The following is a 9,034-nucleotide window of genomic DNA, read 5'->3' on the forward strand; positions in this document are numbered from 1 at the left end:
ATAAATGAATGTCATTAAACCACAAAAGACGCAAACGTGTAAATTAAAAGCAATGATTAGAATTATGTTTTAAAAGCGTCATTTAGTGTTTTGCCAATTTCCCCCTCCCCACCAGACCCAAAACAGAGGTCTCGTATATTTTCATCCTGAATCTGTATTAGACTCCTTTTATGAGTCCCCGATATATATAATACAGTGAAATACAGAATTACAGTATTACATTAGGGATGTATATTGGACCATCCGACTAAAGTGAATATATACTTTTTATATAGATTAGACCGTTGGTTTTCCCGTTTGAATGGTCTTACACTAGTAATTTTTGGGGCCCTTTATAGCTTGCTGTTCGGTGTGAGCCAATGCACCGTGTTGAAAACCGTACTTTGACCTATAATGGTTTACTTTTATAAATTTTGACTTGGATGGAGAGTTGTCTCATTGGCACTCATACCACATCTTCTTATATCTATTTAAGCACACATTCCTTCATATATGGACCATTAAGACGAGGTTTATAAAGAAGTGTCCATAATAGTAAGATTTGTCTATGGATGCAGCTGTTTGTAAAACCTTTAAGTTTTTCAGCAAGAACTGGCACACAGGAATAAAATAGTTTACTAGGCTTACTTTTCGAAATATGAAAGCGCCGTCCCAAATAACCAAACATCAAACTAAGTGTTAACCTTTAAATTAGTACGATCGAGCAACAGCTGATCTGCAATATCGTAGTTGAAAAGTAAATTGTGTATTTATTCCACTAAAGTAAAGAAAACTTAGTTACATAAGACAAGTATACAATAAGGCGTAACTGTCATTCATAATATGTCTATTTATACGATGACGTACGTGGTTTCCTGATTTTATTCAATTTTGAACTCCGACTTACTCCTCTGTTAACAATATGTTTGTCTGAGTTAATGTTGTCGGAACGTCTGTCCATTTTGCAGCCTAAAGATAGTCGTCATGTATAAAAAAAAATCGTCTCTTCATACTTGTTTGATTTCAGGCATCCAATGCATGCATGTAGCCTCGGGGTAGGTTTCATTATTATTATCTAAAGAAATGTGCAGGAACGGATTTAGGGAGTGCCCAGGCCCCTTATGAATTTATTCATGGTTATTTCAGACTTTTTAACGCTTCCACTACAAATTGTGTCTTGTTTGGGGGCCCGCGGCCCCCCTTTCAAAATCCTGGATCCATCTAATGTGTAGATCTTCTATACAAACAGAGACAGATGCACTGTAGTCATCGGATTAATTTTCATAGATAATTTCGTTTGACAACGTGTCAACATTCGTCTGTCAGTGTAATGTTACTTTCATAAAAAGTTTAAAAAAAAAAAAGGATTGTGTGCAGTCGACACAACTTGTATAGTTCACATATTTTATTTATTGATTTTTTTTTGCCGCGTGACATCTGAAATTTTCTACAATTATTTGGACAAATATTAACTGCACAAGAAATGCCTCCACCTTTTTTTTTTGTATAACTTTCGGCAGTATCCATAGTGAAATAAATAAGAAAATGAAGGAAATACAAATGTAAACAGAAAATCGATAATGTTTTGATCAATACACGTGCGTTATTTTTCACGGTTGTAATGGCGGATCGGTCACGTGAGAGGTTAATGGATGCGCCCATGTTTTCTAGGTCAATTATAGATAAACCCGTCTTAAAGAAAATTTGTGAGCATTGAATCGCACATAAGTTTAACATTAGGACATATATGAATAAAAACTAGTAAGAATACAGAAAAGAATTTTATATGTACTCAATTTTGTCAATAAATGTAAATTTGAATGTTTATCAATTTTTTAAGTATATTGAAAGTGCAGTATAAAATTTTTGTATTGCTTTTTATAACATGACATCTATACAAGAAGCAAATTTTGTTTATAATCTTTGAAATTGAAAGATTGCATGATCAATTGTTGCACTGGGACACATTTTAAAATTACAAAACAATTTTACGTCCCTGTATTCTTAGATTAATGTTTTTATTCAGAAAAAATGAATGGTTACATCAAGGAATTGTATATTTAAATATACAATTCCTTGGTTACATTTACACTTTATTATTAAAAAAAACTTACATTCTTTAAGCTTTAATTAATAAATGTGTGGTAAATGATTGCCAATTAGACAAGGCTTGCTCATTGAATTAAGGTTAAACATTTTACTTTTGTATAGATATATATATATATTCTTTTACACAATGAAATCACAGTCATAATTGAAATTATATTTATTATATTTTATCTGGGACTATTATACTAAGTTAGTATAATAGTCCCAGATTTTATAAATATATATATTAAATAGTTGTAAGGGTTTAATTAACTAACAGCTCCATGTGGAGGTGCTCCTATGTAAAGGATGCTTATTAACAAAATAATTTGTTATATGTTCCAAGGATTTGTATAGTAGGAATGGGGGAACTAGCAGGTACCTATTTTTCACTTTTCACATGGAGAAATACTTTGAACATCAGATCAGGACAATATCCGTGAATCTCTCGTCCGGAGTCGGGTTTTTTTAAAACGCTTGAAAGATACAGATTATGACGCGTCTTAAAGAGAAGAACGCCGTCAGCCGATTGTCAACAACAGTACTTGTTTCTGTTCTGTCACATTTATTTAGTAGAGTTATCTTCCTTTCCCCACATTTCATTTTTGGTTAATTTTCGGTATGTTTCACTCCCCTAGATTACATGAATGGATAAGACCCGAGTAGATAGAAAGGAAAATGGCACATGGCCCGCAAGAGCCGCAAAGCAATTTTGGGAATAATTCATTATTTGGAAATCTAGTGGTCCCCCACAGAGTAAGTTTTATTACCTGCCTGATATACTCATTTATTTGTATGTAGATAAGTTTTGTGTTATAGATTCTTATTATTAAGGTTTTGTGCCAATTCATAAGCCACTTGGTTGTCTGCATTTTTTTTATATGCATTTGTGTTGAAATAATTTGCTACTTTTTCGTACATTTGTGTATTGTTAGATATTTTTCATATCAGTTAAGATATTAGGATTAGGCACATATCATGTATATTTTTCGATACTGTGTAATTGGAACTTTTCGTACTAAAGAAATGGCTAATTGAACAGAGAAACTTCTTCTCGTAACTTTCGTGCATCCGTGCACATTTGGAGTATTTTGCAACTTTAAATAGAACATTTATTATTATCTAGGCCTAGGATATAGTAAAACTTAGTCTATGTCAACGGACAATCCGCTTAGGACATATTATTAGTGTGATTAATTTTGTTATTGTTGATGTTATCTTTTACTTTGGCCTTGGTGTGAACCGAACATGTTGCAACTACAAATTCTGCTCACCTGGACACAAAGGTGCATTTAGGAGCAAATTGATAAATTTGAGAAATATATTTTTCTTGTTTGTTTTGAACATTTAAAGCATAATAAGTGATTTATTCATTGTTTTGCATTACTTGTATTATGTTTAATTACAATACATGTTAAGAAATAACTTAGGAACAATTACTTATGATTGTTTATTTTTTTGTAGCTTTTTACCTTCTCCTGGGAAGTTTGTAGTGAAATAAAGAATTACAAGAAACATTTTGTTAGTCATTAGGCATTACAGTAAAAAGTCTGACGATTGGACCAGCATATTATGGACACGCCAGATGATGTAGAAACAAAACGGCTGAGAACACTTACAGTTAAGGCAATGGAAAACTATAAAGAAAGGGTTCAAGTTTATCATAATAAACTATTAGAAAAAAGACAAGCAGTCGAGGAATCATTAACCTATCTGGAGGAACAAACAGGAGATATACATGTTCTAGGACAGGTTAAAGAAACTCTTGTGGAAGTACTTAACAATTATTATAAACTTTGTAAGGAGTTCTGTGAATACTTGGCACCTCAAAATACGGAACAAAGTAATAGTGAACTATTAGTACAAAAATCTGTGTTTCAAACAATAGCTAAAGAAGTAGATCAGGCAATTAAATACATTGATGAGCAAACACGTCATAGTACCAAGATTGAAACAGAGAATAGCACAACTGCACATCTAGTCAAAGAGGATGAGCCTCAATTAACAATTAGGAATGGGAGTCCAGTTCATCATTCTAGTCTTCATAGTTTTTTACATGATCAAGGCAATTCTAGTCATAACATTCAAGGACATAAGTCACATTCTCGTTCTAGTCATAAAGCTAAAGGTAGTGATGGAGGTCGTTCTTCAAATTGCACTCACAGTCATTCTAGTCAGGGAAGTCACTCAAGCAAGGCAATTCTTCTAGACAAAGCAGCTAGAGCCGAAGCTGCCAAGGCAAAACTTAAATTCATAGAAGAGGAAGAGGAATTAGTAAGGAAACAAAATGAGTTAGAATTAGAAATCCAAAAACAAAGATCGGAACTTAAATCAAACTTAAACATTTTGAAACATAAAAGAGAGATTGCAGAAGCCGAAGCGGAATTAACAGCAGTTAAGGAACTTTTAGAGGAGGAAAATGCTATTGATAACAATTTGAAGGACCAAGGTCTTGATCTACCTAAATCAAGCCCATCAGAAATTGTTCAAAACTATGTTAACAATCAGATACTCGATGTAAACAAAATGAAACTAGTCGAAACAGATAAAGTTGTTGGTCACAGTCTCAATCCAACTGTTAAGGAGTTCGTACCTAAGGACAATGTTGTAATTCAACCAATCACTAAACAAATTCAATCAAATGTTAAAGGTTGTGCACCTCAAAATACAACGGAACCAACTAAGTTTTATCCATCATCAGGTGTTATGGACTTAACTAGGTATATTATGAAGAAAGATCTTTTGATTTCAAGATTATCGACATTCGATGACAAACCTGAACGATATTGCAGTTGGAAAAATAGCTTTATTAACATACTTAGAGAACTGGATGCAACAGATTCAGAACAGTTAGATCTTTTAAACAGGTACTTAGGCCCACAGTCAAAACGACATGCAGCAAGTCTGAGAGTTGCTAACTCCCACAACGAAAATCAAGCTGTTGTTAAGATTTGGCAAAGGTTGGATGAAAGATATGGGGCGCCAGAAAGTATAGCAGCAGCAATCAAGGATCGCCTTGATCAATTTAAAAAAATCAACAATACAGAATATGACAAACTTTATGAATTATATGACTTATTGGCTGAGGTAGAATCAATTAAAGAAAATGATATATACAGGACAGTCCTATCATTTTATGATTCATCATATGGGGTGAATGCAATCGTAGGAAAGTTGCCAAACTTCATCCAAACAAAATGGATGGATCGTGCTAGTAGGTACAAAACACAACATTCTGTGATGTATCCGCCTTTTTCAACGTTTGTGGAATTCTTACACAGCATGGCAGTGCGAATGAATGATCCAAGCCTTAAAATCCAACAATCAGATAGTGGACGAGACAAAAAAGTGGAACGGAAATATGCTGGGAAAAGGACTCCCGGTCAAACTGTTTTGAAAACATCAATTGAAAGACAGAACACTTCGGCTAATCTGAACTTAAAATGTCTTATTCACGAAAATGGCAAACACAACCTTGCCGACTGTAAAGTATTTGTTGAGAAACCGTTGGAAGAAAGAAGAGAGATTGTAAAGAAAAATGGGATTTGTTTCAAATGCTTAAATGGAAAGCATTTAGCTAAAGATTGCAAAGCAAACATAAAATGTGAGAAGTGTGGAAAAACGGCACACTGTACAGCATTTCATTTTGAACGTCAAACCCGTGAAAATAATGGCGGGGAAAGACAAGTTGAAAATCAAACGCCAGATCAAATAAGTACAAAATGTACTGAAATTTGTGATGACTCTGCTGATCCTACTTCTTTCCAAGGAAAGTCTTGTGCAAAGACACTATTAGTCAAGGTTTATCCAGAAGGTAAACCAGAAGTAAGCGTTACTACTTATGCGATCATCGATGATCAGAGTAATAGGTCCTTAGCCTGTTCAACATTTATAGATCATTTCAATGAAACCACAGAGCCAGTCGAATACATGCTAGCGTCTTGCTCAGGAAAAACTGTTCAACATGGTCGTCGTACTACAGGGTACATACTCGAATCTTTGGATGGCACTACACAACTGAAGTGTCCATCTCTGATTGAATGCAATGAAATTCCTATCTCAAAGCGAGAAATAGCTACTCCTGCAATAGCTAGGCACTACAAACATCTACAGGATATAGAACAGTTCATTCCAGAACTTGATAGGAATGCTGAAGTAATGCTCCTCATAGGACGGGATGTGACCGCCGCTCATCACATTTTAGATCAAAGAATTGGCAAGGACAATGAACCGTATGCACAACGTCTCCGTCTAGGATGGGCGATAATTGGCGAAACATGCTTAGGATTAGTACACACTTCAGATACAATCACAGTAAACAAAACAACAATTCTTCCAAACGGAAGAGAGACAAATCTCAAACCATGTGAATATGGTTTCAGAGTGAAAGACAAGGAACCAGATATTGGTAGTACTGTATTCCAACAAACTAGAGAAGATGATACTTTAGGATTATCTCAAGAGGACAAAGAATTTCTGATCGTTATGAATAAAGAATTTCACACATCAGAAAATGGTCGTTTATCGGCACCTTTACCGTTTCGGAGAGATAGACCAAAACTTCAAAACAACTATCATCAGGTAAGACAAAGAGCAGAGAATCTTAGTAGAAGCTTCAAACGAGACCCCACTAAACAACAGCATTTCGTAGAATTTATGAAAAAGATATTTGTAAATAATCACGCAGAAGCAGCCACTCCGGCTAGAGAGGGAGAGGAAGTTTGGTATCTCCCAATCTTTGGAGTTTATCACGCAAAGAAGCAATCAAAAATCCGAGTAGTATTTGACTCATCGGCTAAATACAATGGGATTTGTTTAAATGATATTCTTATGAAGGGACCGGACTTAACAAACAACTTAGTTGGAGTACTATTGAAGTTTAGGAAGGGTAAAGTTGCCGCAATTGCAGATGTTGAACAAATGTTTTTCAATTTTGAGGTCAATGAAGAACACAGGAACTACTTAAGATTCGTATGGTTTAAGGACAACACTGTAACAGAACCACTGACTGAATATCGGATGAAAGTTCACGTTTTTGGGAATTCACCTTCTCCAGCTGTAGCTAATTATGGTTTACGCAAAGCTGTTTGCGATCACACAGATTTAGGCACATGTGATGATGTATGTCATTATGTGAACAACAATTTTTATGTAGATGATGGTTTGGTGTCAGGCGACAGCCCTGAGGAAATTGTAAGTCTCATCAAAAGGACTCAAGAAAGATTAATAACAGGTGGTAAAATCAGACTGCATAAGATAGTTTCGAATAATAGTGAGGTAGTAAAGAGTTTTGAAACAAAGGATTTAGCTGAAAGCATTACCGAGATTGACTTTAATTCAGAGTCTGCATGTCTACAGAGAAGTTTAGGTTTATGTTGGAATGTTGTAAAAGACATTTTCACCTATCAGTTATCTAAAGAGGATAAACCCTTTACAAAAAGAGGGCTGCTTTCAGTAATTAACGGAATATTTGATCCGTTAGGGTTCATAGCTCCTGTAATCCTTGGCGGAAGGTTGATTATGAGAGAAGCAGTACAAAACAGTTCATTAGATTGGGATGATCCGTTGTCCGATAATTTACTCTCTGACTGGCAAAGATGGAAACAGTCCTTACAAGATCTTGAAACATTAGAGATAGGGAGGTCATTCACTAGTCAATCATTGACCGACAATACTAAATGTGAATTACACATCTTCTCGGACGCATCAAAGGAGGCGATTTCGTCTGTTGCCTATATCCGTACATTCGACAAAAATGGAGACTCGCAACTAGGTTTTTTAGTAGGAAAGTCCAAACTGGCTCCGTGTCATGGACATACCATACCGAGGCTGGAATTATGTGGAGCTGTTCTATCAACTGAATTAGCTACATTCATTCAGAATGAACTGAAATTGCCATTAAGTTCCACACACTTTTATACCGATAGTCAGGTAGTACTAGGGTATATACACAATGAGAAAAGAAGGTTTTATGTGTATGTCAGCAACCGTGTAAGCAAAATTTTGAAAGATTCTGTCAAATCACAATGGAGCTATGTACCAACAGAGTTAAATCCGGCTGATCATGGCACACGGCCGTTAGAAGCAAAAAATGTAGGAGACTCAAAGTGGTTATTAGGACCAAAATCATTTATAGATACTTTTCACAAATCCGAATGCACTTCATTTGATATTGTGTCACCTGATGAAGACCAGGAAGTTTGTCCTATAGCAGTAGAGTCTATGAAAACATCAATATCACCTATTAAAACCTTAGGAGTTAGTCGGTTTGAGAGATTCTCAAAATGGTCAAGTTTAGTAAGAGCTATATCTTTGTTGAAAAGAAAGATTGTGTCTAACAATAGGAGTAAAGTAGATACTAAGGATACACAGACTTGTGTAAATATCAGAAAAGAAGCTGAAGCACTGGTTTTGAGAGAGACTCAGTCACAGTATTATTCCAATGAAATAGATTGTTTAAAGAGTGGTAAACAATTACCCAAAAACAGCAATATTATTGCACTTTCTCCCATACTTGATTCAGAAGGACTATTACGATTAGGCGGAAGACTGAAACATGCAAAATTAGAAACTGGAGAAAAGATGCCTCTCATCATACCAGGTCGAAGCCATATTGCTTCGTTGTTAATAACACACTTTCATGAGTCAGTGCACCATCAGGGACGCCATTACACAGAAGGTGCCGTACGCGCCAATGGTTTCTGGATAACCGGAGGAAAACGCCTTATCAACTCTATTTTGCACAAGTGCGTACAATGTAGGAAACTCCGAGGAAAGGTAGAACACCAGAAAATGGCAGACCTGCCATCAGATCGTCTTACACCAAGTCCTGCGTTTTCATACGTAGGTGTTGATACATTTGGACCATGGTCTGTAGCCACAAGACGAACACGTGGAGGTGCCGCAAATGCTAAACGATGGGCAATAATGTTTTCATGCCTTGTTACTCGTGCCATCCACATTGAGG

Source organism: Mytilus californianus, unplaced genomic scaffold (assembly GCF_021869535.1).
Source record: "Mytilus californianus isolate M0D057914Y unplaced genomic scaffold, xbMytCali1.0.p SCAF_36, whole genome shotgun sequence".
Lineage (NCBI taxonomy): Eukaryota > Metazoa > Mollusca > Bivalvia > Mytilida > Mytilidae > Mytilus > Mytilus californianus.